The sequence below is a fragment of the Dama dama genome, chromosome 15 (genome assembly GCF_033118175.1).
Source record: "Dama dama isolate Ldn47 chromosome 15, ASM3311817v1, whole genome shotgun sequence".
In the NCBI taxonomy this organism is placed as follows: domain Eukaryota; kingdom Metazoa; phylum Chordata; class Mammalia; order Artiodactyla; family Cervidae; genus Dama; species Dama dama.
In genome coordinates this window covers 95742468-95760811 of record NC_083695.1, presented here as the reverse complement: position 1 = coordinate 95760811, position 18344 = coordinate 95742468, and the positions used below count along the sequence as shown (strand labels likewise).

General features: G+C 50.0%; 1 pseudogene; it reads right to left on the bottom strand.

Moving 5' to 3' along the window:
- Positions 1–10882: 10882 nt before the first annotated feature.
- LOC133070799 (basic proline-rich protein-like) lies at positions 10883–13100 on the bottom strand (annotated as a pseudogene).
- Between the last annotated feature and the right edge of the window lie 5244 nt (positions 13101–18344).

Sequence of the window (18344 nt, the reverse complement as noted above, 5' to 3'; positions counted from 1 at the left end):
ATACATATGATGTTGGGATATGGCGACATTTCTGTCAAATGGATCTTGATATCATGTGCATGCGTGCACGCTAAGTTGCTTCAGTTGTGTCCTGCTCTGTGCGATGCTATGGATCACGGCCCACCAGGCTCCTCTGTCCAAGGGGTTCTCCAGGCAAGAACACTGGAGTGGACTGCAGTGCCTGCCTTCCTTCAGGGGATCTTCCCCACTCAGGGATCGAGGCTATGTCTCCTGGGTCTCCTGCCCTGGCGAGCGGGTTCTTTACCACTAGCACCACCTGGGAAGCCCCTTTGATGTCATACTGTACACTAAAGTAGATTCCTAATAAACTCTGCAGTTAAATGTGAAAATAGTTTAAACAAAATAAGAAATCATAGGTAATCTTGTACTTGTCTCCAAGTAGGGTAGTGTTTAAGATGAGAAGGAATAAAAGTGCTCTTAAAATAAGAAATGATGGGAGAGTACCAACCAAAACCAGAAAATATTCAGACTCTAAAATTTCCAGTGAAGACTCTAAGCCTGAGTCTTCTCATCTGTAAAGTGAGATCACAATAGCACCCACTCTATGTGCAAGAAGGAATAATACCACTTGAACATAGACCAAGATAAGTCAATGATGTCTACTATAAACTTTAAATCAATCACCTAAACAGCACAGCAAATAGTGATAGCCAATATGCCACCTGGGAAGAATAGATAAATAAGTAAAAAAAGTGCTAAACATTCAACATCTATTCATAATGAAAAGCCTCAGCAAACAAGGAATAGATGGGAAGCTCCTTCACCTGATAAAGGGTATCTACAAAACCTGACAAATTTCACCCCACTTCATGGGATGAATGCACTCCACTTCAGAACATCTACCCTGATTCCGTTCAGAGGATCAGAGGATGAGATGTTGGATGGCATCACTGACTCAGTGGCATGAGTTTGAGCAAGCCCCAGTAGTTGGTGATGGACAGGGAGGCCTGGCATGCTGCAGTCCATTAGGTCACAGAGAGTCAGGCATGACTGAGCGACTGAACTGAACTGCATTATTGTCTGTTACTCAAACAGTCCTAATAAAAACTCCAGGCTTTTTTTGTTTGTTTGTTTAAATTGATGACTTTATTTAAAAATTTACATGGAAATTTTAAGTAGCTAGAATAATAAAACAATCTTGAAAAAGGATAAATTTAGAGGACTAATTGACTTAAAACTTATTTTGAAGCTAAGAGGGGGGTCACAAAGGGGCAGGAGTGAGCTTTAGGGGTGATGGCTTTTGTTTATTATTGTGACTGCAATAATGGTTTCATGGATGTGTGCCTATGTTTAAAAAAGTGAAAGTGAAAGTCAATCAGTCTTGTCCGACTCTTTGCAATCCCACGATTTATACAGTCCATGAAATTCTCCAGGCCAGAGTACTGGACTGGATAGCCTTTCCCTTCTTCAGCAGATCTTCTCAACCCAGGGATCGAACCCAGGTCTCTGACATTGCCAGCAATTCTTTACCAGCTGAGCCACAAGGGAAGCCCAAGAATACTGGAGTGGGTAGCCGATCCCTTCTCCAGTGGATCTTCCCAACCCAGGAATCAAACTGGGGTCTCCTGCATTGCAGGCAGAGTCTTTACCATGTTAAAACTTATTAAGTTGTATTCTTTAATATGTGCAGCTTATTGTATTTCAGTCAATTATGTCTCAATAAAGCTATCAAAAATGACTAAACTAAAAAGTCATTTGCTATGATTTTTCTGTTAGAATGATGTTCATTGATCTTGAATCTCATTTGGTAGTGAAGCCACAAGGCATCACTTTTTAAAAATCAGTCTCTCTCTCTCTCTCACACACACACATGTCATATAAATGGTATAACGTAACATTTTACAACAAGGCTGCCCTTTTGGTAACCACAAGCAAAAACCTACAATAGATAAACAAAAGATAAAAGAGAAGGGAAGCCTAGTGTAGCACTGTGGAAAATTACCCGTTTGCAAGGAAAGGCAGTGAAATAAAAAGAAAGGGACAGGGGAAGTGCAAAACAGCCAGAAAGCAGTGAATTAGATGGCTACACTAAGCCTTTAGCTGTCAGTTATTATTTTAAATGGGAGTGGATTCAATTCTCCAGTCTTTTGGCATAGAGTGACTGAGTGGATGAAAAATCAAGACCTACTTGTATGCTGCAGGAGACTCACTTCAGCTGTAAGGAGATCCACAGGCTTGACATGAAGGGATGGACAAAGATATCCTATTAAAATGAAAGCTGAAAGAGAACAGGGATTGTGAATCTTGTATCAGACAAAATGGAATTTTAGTCAAAAACTGTAACAAGAGACAAAAATGGTCATTATATAATGATAAAGGTACAAACTCCTCAAAAGGATATAACAATTGTAAATATGTAAATACTCGATATCACAGTACCAAAATATATTAAGCAAATACTAACAGATCCGAAGGGAGAAACAGATAGCAATATAATAATAGTAGGGACTTCAATATCCCATTTTCAATAAAGGATAGATCATCTAGGCAGAAAGTCAATAAGAACACAGTGGACTATATCTTAGACCAAATGGACTAACGGACGTATACAGAACACTCCACTCAACAGTGGCAGAACACACATTCTTCTCAAGTGAACACAGAACACTCCCTGAGATAGATCATAGATTATGTCACAAAACAAGCCTTAGAAAGTGCAAGGAGACTGAAATTATACCCTTTCCAATCATAAAAATATCTTGAGAGAAACAAAAATGGAAACACAACATATCAAAACTTATGCAATGCAGCAAAAACAGTTCTGAGGGAGAAGTTTATGATGATAAATGCCTAACATTAGGAAAAAAGAAAGACCACAAATACATCCTAACTTCACACCTTGAGAAACTGGGGAAAAAAAGAACAAACCAAACCCAAAGTTGTTAGAGAGGAGAAATAAACCTCAAAGCATTAATGAATGAAATAGAGACACTCCCTTGGACTGTAGCCTGCCAGGTTCTTCTGTCCATGGAAGTCTCCAGGCAAGGATACTGGAGTGGGTTGCCATTTCCTTCTCCAGGAGGTCTTCCTGATGGAGGGATTGAACCAGGGTCTCCTGCATTGCAGGCAGATTCTTTACCATCTGAGCCACTTGGGAAGCCCCAGAAGAATAGGAAAGATAAACAAAATTAAGGGCTGTCTTTTTAAAAAAGATAGAATTTACACCTTTAGATACATTAAGAGAAAAAGAGAAGACTCAAGTAAAATCAGAAATGAGAGAGGAAACATTACAACTGACCAAGAAAAACAAAACTCAAGGAGGTTGTGAACAATTGTATAAATGCGAATGACCTATTTTTGATGACTCTGTGAAACAGATGCTCTTGGAACGTTCCATCCATTCACTCATTAATTCTGCTGAGTCCCCACAAACGCTGGCTGCTCTGCTGCCCTTGCTGGCTCCTCAGCACCCACAGCTGTGACTGGGGGCCGGTGTGGAATTGTGCCCTCCCCATGCTGTGCCTGGATTCTCTGTGGTTCTGATCTGGGTGTGGATGGTAGGAAGCCAGAACTCCCGCCCCGCAGGTGAAGAGGGTGAATCTGGAAGGCTTTTGATGGGGGATGAGTAGACCCTCTTCAACCCCAAGGCCAAATCCTACTGTTCACCTCTGGTGGGCAAAGACCAGAACTGCTTTCTCGTCGAAACTGGCTGTGAAGTTAGAACTTACCATATTTATGCAGAACTGAGTTAACTAGACATCTGATGATTTCTAGGGCATAGCAGAGAAGTCTGTTATAATGAGATTTTACTGTACCTCATTTAAGGAAATACAGAACAGCCATTCAAAGGGCTATTCTCAGCACTCAGAGAGCACAGTGTCCCCCCAGCTCTGCAGCAAGAAGGAGAAAATGAGTTTTACACCATCCAACTGCAACCACAAGGTAATTAACCAATATGCTGGCTGTTGAATATTATTGTATTCAAAGCAAGAGCCACATTCTAAGGCTTAAGGAGACAACCAGCATGCTGCTTTGACATTTATTGATTTACATTTTTACAAGTCACATCAACGACTGCATGGAATTTACCTTAAGAGACGCTTTCTGTTCCCACAGTTCATATTCTGGAATTGTGCCTTGTTTACATAAGAAGTTACATTTGATTCTTAGTTGCATATCACATTGACAAACTGCTATTTTGAACAATGGTGGCAAAGTTAGCAACAACAGACATTGGCGGGCCCAGTGTATTCTGAATAGGTGCTGACTGTGAGCTCAGCTCTTGGTAACACTGGTTCAAACATTCACTCATACCCAAGTGTCCAGAGGACGAGATGGCTGGATGGTATCACTGACTCAATGGACATGAGTCTGAGCAAACTCTGGGAGATGGTGATGGACAGGGACCCCTGGTGCGCTGCAGTCCATGGGGTCGCAAAGAGTTGAACACAACTTAGTGATTGAGCAACAGCAACAAAGTGTCCCCAGGAGCAGTTAGCATGTTTGACAAAATGTCTGCAATTCCTAACGCACGTTCTTGGACAGGAACGGGGCAGTTGAACACGGTGCCAAGTGCTGCTCACCTGTGGGGCAGCAGACAATCCTGCAAGGGTGTTCCTACAACCCGGCCTTCCCCTTGTTTTTTGTGTTTTATTTCTTGGTGACCTGAGAAGCACTTTCTAGACACACAGGTCGACCCAGGAGGCAAGGAGGTCCTGGTCTTGTTCCCGGTCCTCACCTTCGGGGGTGAGGTCTCTGGAGGCCAGGCCCAGACTACCACATGGAAGGGCTCCTGGAACACGTTGCTGGGCTGAGGTCAGACAAACTGGGAGAAGCAGCAAATGGCTCACGGAGGCTCTGCAGCTGCCCTTGGAGAGGATCCGAGGGTCAGGCTGCTTCTCCACCTTCTCGGCAGAGGGAAAGAAAGCGTTCTCCTCTCTCCCTGTGTCCCTTGCACCTTGGGGGGCTCTCCCTCAGGGCCCCAGCGAGTGAGGTTCCACCCAAGGAGACCCTGAGCTGGCAGTGCCCCAGGCTGCGGCACCTCGAGCGGGGGAAGGACGGGCGGTCACCCTGCTTCTCCCCGTGTTTGCTCCAGCACAGGGCACCCCACACGTGAGGCATGAGCAGGACCCCGTGCACAGTCCTGGCCTGAGCAGTTGCCCTGCCCTGCCTATGGCATTCAGTCCCAAACCCCTGGGCACTCGCAGCCACCCTGCAGTGGGCAGGGCAGAGCAGGACAGGGACCCAGGTGACAGCATCCTGTCAGACGCAAGACGTGGAGGGGACCAGACCGGCTTCACCCCACACTGGAGCCCCGCTTGTCTGCACCGCTGGTCTCATCTGTCCTGTCGGAGGACCTTCGGGTGTGAGAAGAGTGAGGTCTTGCAGTCAGGAGGGCCTGGCTGTGTGTCAGTTGAAGTCTCTGATGTGCTGAGCCGCGTCTTGGTGGCTCTCAGAGTTTGCGCTGACCCGGGGCTCCGGGCTCTTCCTTCGTGCCCCCAAGAATGCAATGACCCTGAACTGCAGGAAGCTCTCCCAGCCCCCGTCCCCCTTGGCGCCTTGGACGCTGCACTGCCCTCCCCCTCCTTCTCTGCACACACCTTGGCGGCAGGCAGGTGTGGTCCTGCTCCACTTCACTGCTCTGGGCAGGGCCTGGGCGTCTCTGCAGGAAGGAGGAGGGATGGGGTCCCTGAGCCTCCCGGGACTGAGCGCTCTGACTGCCCCCATCCTCCGTCTCTCTGGTCTCTGGTCCTCCCTTCAGCTCCTCTGAGTCCCGCACAGCGTTGAGAGCCCGCGGGCCTCTGCCCACCTGAGTCACCATGAGGAAGCATCACCTGGGACTTCGACCCCCAATATACCCGCCAGCTCCCCTCTGCCTTCAGAGCCTGAAAAATCAGGTAGCCCGTGAAACTCTGTCTTGGAAAACCTAATAATCAGCTATTTTTATAAATGACTAGGCTTGGCAGGAAACAAGGTTGAACTTTCTGGTTGATAAATCCCGATTTTGATTGGTGTGAATTCTTCCCTTTGGTATTCTGAATAGGAATTGAGGTTCAGGAAAATAAAACCTTTCTTTGTGCAAAAGCTGCTGGTGGTGTTTAACTGCAGCCAGAAGCCTCTCAACCTCATTCAAATCCAGGAGGATTCCAAGGCGGCCCTGCCCTAATGACATTCCCCAGAGCCTCTGTCCTTCTCGGGGACACAGTGACGAGAGCAGTCCCTGGCCCAGGTTGTGCTGCGGCGCCTGGAGCAGGTCAGTCCGGGTGTCCAGCCTGAGGTCCTGCTGTGGGCCCCGAGTTGACCCACGTGGGCTGCTGCTGGGCGGGACCCCCGGGCTCGTCAAATGCTGCCCTCTGTCTGTCTTGGGCCTTTCTGTCCGTTTGGGGTCAGGCTGGGCCGTCTCACCCCTCTCGCTCAAGCCGATTGCCTCTTGCCCTGCGTTTGCTGGCTGCGTCTTCCCGTCTCCCTGCACATCGCCTCTGGGCCCTTCCCTCTCTCCTTCAGGGAGGGGCTGGCCTCTCCCCTCCCACAGCTCCGAGGTCGCGCTGTGCCCTGCCGACCCTCCCTCCCCCATGCAAGCTGCAGGAGAGCTGCTCCGTGAGACGCAGACCCCGGGAGCTCCCGCTTGAATGTGGGATTCCTCTCAGGCGGCCGGGCCCCTGGGTGCTGAACGGCTGAGCGCAGCATGGGATGGTCCAGCAAGTCAAACCCACGCTCTTCGGAGGCCAGCTTTTTGGCCTTGGCTCGGCATAGCAGCCTGAGAACACAGTTTGTCCTAGAGCGTGGCCTTGGCCCCAGATGGAGGCCTGGGCTGGGGACACAGCCGTATGCCGGCTCTGTGGCAGCGAGGGGTCAGCCCGGGGCTGCCCCACCATCACGGCACGCCCTGCTGGCCAACGGCCACTGCGCCTAGCCGTCCCCGCCCTGATGGCAGCCCCCTGTGTCCCTCCCCATGCTGGCTGCCCCCGTGGGCCCCTCTCCCTGCGGGGCCAAGGGCGCTTGCTCTCGAGGTTGCCTCGTCCGGCAGAAGCAACCACCGCTCCCTCTGGCCTGGGACGCTCTGTTCAAGCAGCTGTGCGTTGAACTGTCACTATCCGTGTGTCTGTCCCCCAGGCTCTGTCCGTCCAGGATGAAGACTTACTATCCCGTTGGTGCCAGAGCAGGGCACGGTGGGTCCACAGATGGAAAGGACGGTCTCCCAGCTGAGTTCCAGGAGCCCAGCATTCCAGCGTCTTCTGGAAACCCGGGACTGCTCCCCAGCCCCCTCTCTGCAGGGCCCTGGCGGGCCTCCGTCCCAGCAGCCCTGATGAGAGTGACTGGTTCTGAGCAGCTGCCCTGTGACAGGTTCAGAGGAGAGCCCTTCACAGACGCAGTTTGCATTCCCCCTTCACTATGCCCTGGGGGATGCACTCGCGTCTGCGTTTTCATTTCAGAAGACTGAGACTCAGAGAGGGTCATTCGCCCATGTAGGGTCTAGGCAGCCCCTCTGGGCACCTCTCTTTATCTCCGGCGGGACCCCTGAAGCTGGGGGAGGTCTGGGGCTGGTGGGGTGGGGGAGGGGAGATGGGGTGGCCAGGTGGCCAGGAGACCGCCCTGTCCCCGAGCTGTGGCTCTGTAAGTGGGGCCCCATCTCCCCCCCACCTCTCAGCTCCGACACGGCTCTCCTGCCCTTCCAGACGCCCTCCTGCCCGTCCCCTCTGGGGCCCCGAGCCCTCAGCCCCCTCCCCCCTTTCTTCCCACTGCACAGCTGCCCCGACAGGGCTCGGTTTGGTTGGTGTTCCCGGCAGGACGTGGGCAGAACCCGAAGCCTGGACGTCCGGGGACCTGGTCCCGGGCCCCACGCCTGGGTCAGGGCTGGGGGCACGCGCCCTGTGGAGCCTCCCTGCCGCCAGCCCCGCTGCGGCCAGTCACGCACTGGAGACGCAGCTTCCCACGCTCTCTGCTCTTCCCGCTAGGGAGACGGCCTGGCTGTCTGGCCACGTCTCCATCAGAGGGGACCCCCTGCCTGACAGTCTCTCCCACTCCCCTCACCCACCTTCTGGAACAGCTTCTTAAACCTTTTATTTACTTATTTTTAACCAGGCTTGTTTAATGCCTTAAGAGACTCCAGTTATTCATTGAGATGCAAAAAATTATTGCTGGATTTTTTTTTTTTTAATCCAGTACTTATCACAGCAGAAGGTAAGTCTGTTTGTGGATCTTCATAAAGGCTCATAGGCCATGAGTCTTTAGCAAACAAGAGGCCTTGGTGGCCTGGCCCTGGTTTCTCCCCGGGGCATGCGTGTCCCTCGGGGGATGTGAAGCCTGTGTTCACATTTCCTGTCGCTGGTTCTCACTGTCTTTGACTTAAGCATGTCCCAGCGCAGGGTCGCTAGAGGTCAGCACCCCATGAGCTAAAAGGGGGCAAGGCAGTGGATCTTTGGACCTGCCGGGCTGGGTCTGCCCTCGACGCTGGGAGTTGGGGGGTGAGCCCCACAGGCAGGCTTGGGGAAGCTTCAGAGAGATCCTGGGGTACAAATCAGGAAGAAAAGGAGAGGGGATCCCTTTCCCTCCTGCAGCATCTAAGGGGGTGGCTTTAATTTCTATTGTCAGCAGCAGTTTTGGCAACAACTTCTCCCAGTTCTGACTATATGAATATATATTTGGGGGAGCTCAGGGATTAGATTAAATACCGACAAAAGAGCAAACACATCCCCATGGGGCTCCTCCAGGGCTGTCCCTGTTCCTTTTAGTCCATTGCCAACCCACCTTAATAATTTTGGATCCCTTGTATGCAGGGTGAGGTGAGACGGCTCCCCCTGGGCCCTACAGGGGGTGGTGGGAGGCCCCGATGCCACAGCCCCGTGAGTCCCTCCTCCCCTGCAGGGCCCCCCGCCCCACGGCCCCCGCCCCTCCCATCCTGAAGGCATAAGTGGGAGGTTTCCTGTCATCCTTATTCTCGGTCACAGGGATAGGCATGGAGAAGACGGGCTGCAGAGCTCTTCCTGGTGAGATCAGAACCCCAGATAGCATGACCGGGAGTGCTTTCCTCCTGAGGCTTAACAGGAGCACAGAAATAGCTTCCTGGGTATACCGGAGGACTGGCGTTCCTCATTATTGCGCTATTTTGCTCTGGGGACACTGATCCAGGCTGGTCTCCTTCCTCCCAGGGCCCCAAGGGTGGACATAGGTCCCTTTGACATCTCTGCCCTTGTTTACACTGGTATCTCTCTGGCCAGGTGACTTCACAGTCGGGGTTGTCCCTTGAAAGACAAGGAGGTGGCCGAGAGGACAGGGCAGAATGCAGGAGACAGACGGACTTTCCCCGTGTCCTCAACCTTGTATAACTCCAAGGTTTCTCAGCATCAAGCATGCAGCTGACCAGGAGGAATAAAGACCAGCTGGAGAAGGAGTCTCAGCATTTTGGTGATTTTCCCAAAGATTTGCAGAGACAAAGATAAAAACAGTATACAGAGAGCAAAGTACTTACAAGAGTGTAAATTTACAAGAGTGTAAATTTACAAGGTAAATTCCAGGGACCAAGAGCTAAAGCTCCTTTAACAAGCAGAATTCTGTGTAAACCTTTCAGCACTAAGCCTGTGGATTACATTTTATAGAATCCAGATTCACAAATATTTTCCTGATGGAGGGAAGGCCATTATGTCTCCAAGATGGAGATATTCCAATGTGGGCCTTCATGGTCTATTGAATGACAGATCTAACAAGGCCTTTAATCATGTCTTAAAATTAAAAATGAATCCTCTAGCTTGGTCCCCACGACCCCAGCATTATTGGAGCTTCAGGAGCTTCTCTCTGGCCAAGAACAGAGAGGTTGAGTCAGAGGAGCTTTCAGCTCGTCTGCATGCTATTGGATTAGCTTAGTTGCTTTTCGCTCCCAAAAGACCACCCTCGATGCTATTTTGATCTCAAAACACCAGAATTTGTTTGGGTCCAATCTCCCTGTCTGTGTGAGTCAATGAAAATATTATGCCTGCCTTTTCCCCCTTTCCAGCTGTCCTCCTCTCTCTTCCATTCATGCGTTTCTCCCCAGGGAGTGCTGCTCCCCAGGGAGGCGGTGGTCATCACAGAGGGGCCTGTGTGGGGCCTTAGGCATGTCACACTGCGGCCCCATCCCCTGCTCCCTCCAGGGAACAGCCATCCCTGCCTCAGCCTCGAGTCACCGGAATCCTGACATTATATCCTCTGTGCAAACCCTCAACAAGCCGGGTGTGATACTGACAAGCACCAGAGGAGCACCATTTCACTCAAAGAATTGTAGCTTTGGCTCTGACTTGTCTGGTGGTTGGCCTTGCTGGCATGTAACTCAGAACCTCCTCCTGTCTGAAGTGTTGGTGAGTGTGTGTGCATGTGTTTGTGTGTGTGTGTGTTTGGGGAGGAGGGTGGTATTTGCTGAATGTATTTAAAGGCAAGTTCGTTAGCTGCTTCCCTGTTGGCCTCAGGATAACTGTCAGGGCAAACAGGCCTGGAAGAAAAGGCCAGAAGGAGGTGGTTTGGACAGATTCCAAGGAATCTAGGAGGCCACAGGCCTTCCCAGTGCCTGGCACAGGCCTGAAAGATGTGAGAAGGCCCTTTGCCCTCCCCGCTGCGGAGCTCTGAGCTCTGGGCAAGTGGGACATGAAGCTAGAGAAGAGCCACTGGTTGCCTGCTAAACATCTGAGGTTCGCCCAGCACACGTCAGAGCCTCCTGCAAAGGCTGGGAAAGGAGGATGTTCTGGTGATGATGGTGGTGATGGTGGTGATGATGGCGATGATGGTGGTGGTGATGGTGATGGTGGTGATGGTGATGGTGATGATGGTGGTGATGATGCTGGTGATGGTGGTGATGATGGTGATGATGGTGGTGATGGTGGTGATGATGTCATGATGATGGTGGTGGTGATGGTGGTGATGGTGATGATGGTGGTGATGATGGTGGTGGTGATGGTGGTGATGGTGGTGATGATGGTGGTGGTGATGGTGGTGATGGTGGTGATGGTGGTGGTGATGGTGGTGGTGATGGTGGTGATGGTGGTGGTGATGGTGATGATGGTGATGATGGTGGTAATGGTGATGGTGGTGATGGTGATGATGGTGGTGATGATGGTGGTGGTGATGGTGGTGATGATGGTGGTGGTGATGGTGGTGATGGTGGTGATGGTGGTGATGATGTCATGATGATGGTGGTGGTGATGGTGGTGATGGTGATGATGGTGGTGATGATGGTGGTGGTGATGGTGGTGATGGTGGTGATGATGGTGGTGGTGATGGTGGTGATGGTGGTGATGGTGGTGGTGATGGTGGTGGTGATGGTGGTGATGGTGATGATGGTGGTGATGATGGTGATGATGGTGGTGGTGATGGTGGTGATGGTGATGATGGTGGTGATGATGGTGGTGGTGATGGTGGTGATGGTGGTGATGATGGTGGTGGTGATGGTGGTGATGGTGGTGATGGTGGTGATGATGGTGGTGATGGTGATGATGGTGATGATGGTGGTGATGATGGTGGTGATGGTGATGGTGGTGATGGTGGTGATGGTGGTGATGATGGTGGTGATGGTGATGGTGGTGATGGTGGTGATGGTGGTGGTGATGGTGGTGGTGATGGTGGTGATGGTGGTGGTGATGGTGATGATGGTGATGATGGTGGTAATGGTGATGGTGGTGATGGTGGTGATGGTGGTGATGATGGTGGTGATGGTGATGATGGTGATGATGGTGGTGATGATGGTGGTGATGGTGATGGTGGTGATGGTGGTGATGGTGGTGATGATGGTGGTGATGGTGATGGTGGTGATGGTGGTGATGGTGGTGATGGTGGTGGTGATGGTGGTGATGGTGGTGATGGTGGTGATGGTGGTGATGGTGGTGATGGTGATGGTGATGATGGTGATGATGGTGGTGATGATGGTGGTGATGGTGATGGTGGTGATGGTGGTGATGGTGGTGATGATGGTGGTGATGGTGATGGTGGTGATGGTGGTGATGGTGGTGATGGTGGTGGTGATGGTGGTGATGGTGGTGATGGTGGTGATGGTGGTGGTGATGGTGGTGATGATGGTGATGGTGGTGGTGATGATGTCATGATGATGATGGTGGTGGTGATGGTGGTGATGGTGATGGTGATGGTGGTGATGGTGGTGGTGATGGTGGTGATGGTGGTGATGGTGGTGATGGTGGTGATGGTGGTGATGGTGATGGTGGTGATGGTGATGATGGTGGTGATGATGGTGGTGATGGTGATGGTGGTGATGGTGGTGATGGTGGTGATGATGGTGGTGATGGTGGTGATGGTGATGGTGGTGATGGTGATGATGGTGGTGATGATGGTGGTGATGGTGATGATGGTGGTGATGGTGGTGGTGATGGTGGTGATGATGGTGATGGTGGTGATGGTGGTGATGGTGGTGATGGTGATGGTGGTGATGGTGATGATGGTGGTGATGATGGTGGTGATGGTGATGGTGGTGATGGTGGTGATGGTGGTGATGATGGTGGTGATGGTGGTGATGGTGGTGATGGTGGTGGTGATGGTGGTGATGATGGTGATGGTGGTGGTGATGATGTCATGATGATGATGGTGGTGGTGATGGTGGTGATGGTGATGGTGATGGTGGTGATGGTGGTGGTGATGGTGGTGATGGTGGTGATGGTGGTGATGGTGGTGATGGTGATGGTGGTGATGGTGATGATGGTGGTGATGATGGTGGTGATGGTGATGGTGGTGATGGTGGTGATGGTGGTGATGATGGTGGTGATGGTGGTGATGGTGATGGTGGTGGTGATGGTGGTGGTGATGGTGCTGATGGTGGCGATGGTGATGGTGATGGTGGTGATGGTGGTGGTGGTGGTGGTGATGATGTCATGATGATGATGGTGGTGGTGATGGTGGTGATGGTGGTGGTGATGGTCGTGGTGATGGTGGTGGTGATGGTGGTGGTGATGGTGGTGATGGTGGTGGTGGTGGTGGTGATGGTGGTGATGATGGTGATGGTGGTGGTGATGATGTCATGATGATGATGGTGGTGATGGTGGTGATGGTGGTGATGGTGGTGATGGTGATGATGGTGGTGGTGATGGTGGTGATGGTGATGATGGTGGTGGTGATGGTGGTGATGGTGATGATGGTGGTGGTGATGGTGGTGATGATGGTGATGGTGGTGGTGATGATGTCATGATGATGATGGTGGTGGTGATGGTGGTGATGGTGGTGATGATGGTGGTGGTGATGGTGGTGATGATGGTGGTGGTGATGGTGGTGATGATGGTGATGGTGGTGGTGATGATGTCATGATGATGATGGTGGTGGTGATGGTGGTGATGGTGGTGGTGATGGTGGTGGTGATGGTGCTGATGGTGGCGATGGTGATGGTGGTGATGGTGGTGATGGTGATGGTGGTGATGGTGGTGATGGTGGTGATGGTCGTGGTGATGGTGGTGATGGTGGTGATGGTCGTGGTGATGGTGCTGATGGTGGCGATGGTGATGGTGATGGTGGTGATGGTGGTGATGGTGGTGATGGTGGTGGTGATGGTGGTGATGGTGATGATGGTGGTGGTGATGGTGGTGATGATGGTGATGGTGGTGGTGATGATGTCATGATGATGATGGTGGTGGTGATGGTGATGATGGTGGTGGTGATGGTGGTGGTGATGGTGCTGATGGTGGTGATGGTGATGGTGGTGATGGTGGTGGTGGTGGTGGCTGGGGGAGCTTTCCAGGATTTAAGAAGCTCCCTGTCGAACCACTAGCTTCTGGCAAAGTTAACATAACAGAAGTTTTAGTGGCCATGCTTGACAGAAAATAGACTTCAGAAAATCATTTCAGAAAGGTCACTAAACAAACAGCAGCAATAACGACCACAAATAGCAACAGCAAACCCCGGCGAGGAGGAGGAATCAGGTTTCCAGAGAGACAGCTGCTTCTCACAAGGGTCTGGGGGGGGGGGGGGGGCGTGTGCCCAGGAGCCGGGGAGGAAGGGCCACGGGGAGGAAGCCCTCCAGCAGAGGGACATGATGTCCGGCTGCCCAGCTAGGTCTTCACTGTGAGGTTAAACCCTACAGAATCACACACAACAGACATGGGGCTTGAATAAGCTGAGTAAGCCAACTCCCTGGGCCTGCCCCCAGGGCAAGGGGCGAAACTGCCAGTCTCCTAGGAGGTCCCTCCGTGTCATCTGGCATGAGCCTCATCCTGATTCATCGCCGTCACAGTCTTGCCTTGCCTTAGGGTTAGTGCCCTAGTGTGGGCCTAGATGCCCAGCTTGGTCCTGCCAGCCTTCTTTTTAAACATTTTCTTTCTAGTCCCTTTCTTTCTAGCTTCCTCGTTCACCCCTCTTCTGTGTGGCTTGCCCATTGCCAAGTTCAGGGCTTTGGCCCCACGGTTGCCCATCCTGGCTTTGCTGAGTGCAGTCGCAATGCAGCTCATTATCTCCTGCCCACAGACTCTCTTCATGGTACCTTCACACAGAACCTTCACAAAGCGGGGGTCCCATGTGAAGATTCAGGCTGGTGTCCCCACCTTTTATCGAGAGGCATGGAGCACCTGCTGGCTTCTCCCTGTGACGCTGGCCGCTGCCACTGGCCACCCATCCATCCTGGGGCACAGAGTGGTTGGTCTAATTGTGTCACTGTTTCCATTCTGGAACTGAAATACTCGGATAAAGAGAGAGTGCTCATAACTCTCTCGGATAAAGAGAGAGTGCTCGTAACTCGTCTGTGAGTATAGTGTCGGGACGGTACGCAGAGGAGCCAGAAACTCCTGGCCAGTTTTCAGGGTAATGAACTGGGACCCTGCTGTTCCCTGAGCATCATGTTCTCTGAATCCTCTTATTAGCGTGTCCGTTTAGACTTCTTTAATAGCCCTCACTCCGTGGAAGCCAGCATCCTTTCTGAAACTCCGGAAGTCCCTCTTTGGGGCAATAGGAACCTCCTCACGTCACTCCTGAGTCCGCATGACTCACTCGTGACCTTGGTGGCCTAGCCACTGCCTGACGTGACAAGAAGTCCCAGGCCTGCCCCACCCATTCCCACATACAGACCCGAGATCAGCCTTTTCTCCAAGAAGTCCTGCTTCTCTCAGTGGGGAATGTATTCCATACCCATCCTCAGGGCACAAGGATGTTATGGGGAAGATCTTAGGGGTCCGTGCTGTTTCTTTGATCCACCCTGACAACAGGCGTTCATTCACCTATTCTGTGAGGTGTGCATCTCCTTCCTCCAACACCATACTCAGGGACACACAGGACCATAGACAAGATCACGCCTTTATTTTATTCCCCATAGCTCACATGGTCCCACAGTACCAATATTATATGTACATGTGTGTATCAACACCAACACATATGTACCAACATCAGTATTACCACCATGCTGCTATAAGTACTAAGAAAAGTTAAATCTTTTTTTTTTTTTTGCCATGTGTGTTTCCTGTTTCATCCTTGTTTTGGATGGGGCACTGGGTCTCATGTCAGTTCACAGAGCCATTATGCATAATGTCTTCTCCCTTGCAGCCTCATTTAATTTTCTGCAGGTAGCTCCATGAATGCCAGTTACCAGCCTTCAGTTAAAATCTCTGTGGTCATTTTTGTTTAAAGCTCCTTTTCTAATTACCTTCCTCAGGACGGGCTCATGAGAGCAACAGCTCTGATATCTTGAATGTTGATAACACTTCGTGTTTTTATTCTTTTATGCTTTGAAAGTCCAGTTTTGCTGGATAAAAAAAACACTTGGTTCACGTTTTCCCCCTGAAACACATAATATTCTACTTCTTTCTGGCATTAAGATTTTCTGTGAAAAATGTGTGATAGAGTTTTTATTTCTCTTATTATCTTACTGTTTTACCTGGCTGCCTAAAAGACGACTTCTTTTCTTTTTCTGTAAAAGTTCATTAGTTTATGAGCCTCCATCTTCGCAGTGGTTGTTCTGGCTTCTATTCTCAGGCATGTCGTGTGCTCTCAGCACAGCAGTGGTTTTAAACAGATCTTTTTAAATAAGGAAGGTTATCTTGGAACAGTTTTTGGTATTATTTTATTCTCTTCTTTGATTTCTTCTTCAGGACTCAGAATCATACATAAGGTTGTCTTTGCCGGTCTTCAGAATTCCTGTTTTTTTTCCCCTTGAATCCCTTTTCTTTTCTTCACTGTATTAAAAAGCCCTTCCTTTCTATTTTCTATTTTTCTTACGGTATTATCTCATTCTATTCATGTTTCTTCTGCCTGAGTTTTCATTTCTGAAATGTCTTTTAAATTTCTGATTTTCCCCTCAGTTCTGTCGTTCATTTCTGAAATTTTTTAAATTATAGTTTTTGCTTTTCTTTCATATCTGATACCATCCTTGAACCTCATTTTGAAGTAGTATATAACAATGGTTTCAATATATTATTTGAGCCTGAGTCTCCAGCGTACTTTTATTGTCCATATAGGTATTATTCTATGCTTTATCAATATTTTTATAATAGCTTTTAGTGGTAATTTGATATGTCTCATTTAAAAACTTTTAATTTTTAACTGTGGTTAAAAACATGTAACATAAAATTCACCATCCTAATCATTTTTAAGAGTGCATTCCCATTGTCGTGCAACCAGTCTCTACAACTTCTTCATTTTGCAAAAGTGAAGCTCTCTACTCATCAAACTCCCCATCCTCCCTCCCCTTCTGCAGCCCCGGACACCCTCCATTCTACTCTCTGTCTCTAAATTTGAGGGCTCTGGGGATAAAAAGCAGAGACATTACTTTGCTGACAAAGGTCCATCTAGTCAAAACTGTAGTTTTTTCAGTAGTCATGTATGGATGTAAGATTTGCACCATAAAGAAAGCTGAGCACTGAAGAATCGATGCTTTTGAACTGGAGTGTTGGAGAAGACTCTTGAGAGTCACTTGCACTGCAAGGAGATCCAACCAGTCCATCCTAAAGGAGATCAGTCCTGAATATTCATTGGAAGGACTGATGCTGAAGCTGAAGCTCAAGCTCTAATACTTTGGTCACCTGATGCAAAGAACTGACTCATTTGAAAAGACCCTGATGCTGGGAAAGATTGAGGGCAGGAGGAGAAGGGGACAGCAGAGGATGAGATGGTTGGATGGCATCACCGACTCAATGGACATGAGTTTGAGCAAGCTCTGGGAGTTGGTGATGGACACGGAGGCCTGGTGTGCTGCAGTCCATGGGGTCACAAAGAGTTGGACACGACGGGGTGACTGAACTGAACTGAGGGATCTGTGTATGTGGAATTACACAGCATCTGTCTTCTACGTCTGGTTTGTAAGGTCCTCAAGTTTCATCCATGGTGTAGCCTGTGTCAGAATTTCCTTCCTGCTTAAGACTAAATAATATTCCTTTGAGTGGATGGACTACATTTTGTTTATCTGTTCATCTTTTCATGGACTGATGTGTCTCACTTCTGTGAGGAATTAGTTTTTACTTAAAAATTTAAAAAAAAATTGGCCATGCTATGAGACATTTGGGGTCTTAATTCCCCAACCAGGAATTGAACCTGTGTCCCCTGCATTGGCAGCATGGAGTCATAGCCCTTGGACCTTCTGAGAAGTCCTGGGAAGTCAGTTTTTCTGAGTCCTTAGAAGGAGGCATGGCTCAGGCCAGCTTGCTGACCTCCCAGAGCTCCGTCATGGGTTGATTCCTCGTGGTGTTGGGGGCATGGGGGTTGCTTCCTGGATCTTCCTGGCACCTCTCCTGCCCTGGTCTTCTTGGGTGCCCCCCGATCTTTCCCAGCACTCCCGCCTCAGAGACCAGCCGCCCTGGTTCTAGAGTCCACTGCCTGGCTGGTGCACGTTGAGGGCAGACTTCCCGGCTGTTCGGGGTCTCTGGCTCTCAGGGACATCACAGGTCCCCTGGTCTCCACCTCCTCTCCTGTGGGCACTGGTGGCCTGCAGGTCTCGTGGCTGTTGGTGGCTTGGCTTCGGAGTTCTGAGGGGCCCTCACCCTGCCGCCAGCGTCTTCTGTGGGGTTTCGCCTTTGTCATCTGGTTGATGTGACGGCTTTTGTGTAAAGATCTGAAGACATTAAAGCATCATGCTGCCACTGCCTTTCTCCTCCCAGAATCCTATGGTAGATTCCCCTCTATTCACAGGAAGGTCAGCCAACAGTTCACGTCGCCACAGCCTGACCTGTTCCCTGAGAAGTTCTTCATTGGTACATCTCCTGATGGCTTTACCCTCCGATGATGATGCCATTCATTTCCTGAAATAGCATTTCATTACAGGTTGCAAAATAGTAGTTTTCTAATTCGATCGTCCCCTCCTTACTGATGAATCAGGTTCTTCTGCACAGGAGGGTCTTCCCTTGTTCACCGGAGCTGTTAGTGTCTTTGAAACATAGTTCTACTCAGAAAGGCAGGATGAATGCCTTGTTCTTTCCTTTCTCTTATCTGTTTGTAAGAGTTATATT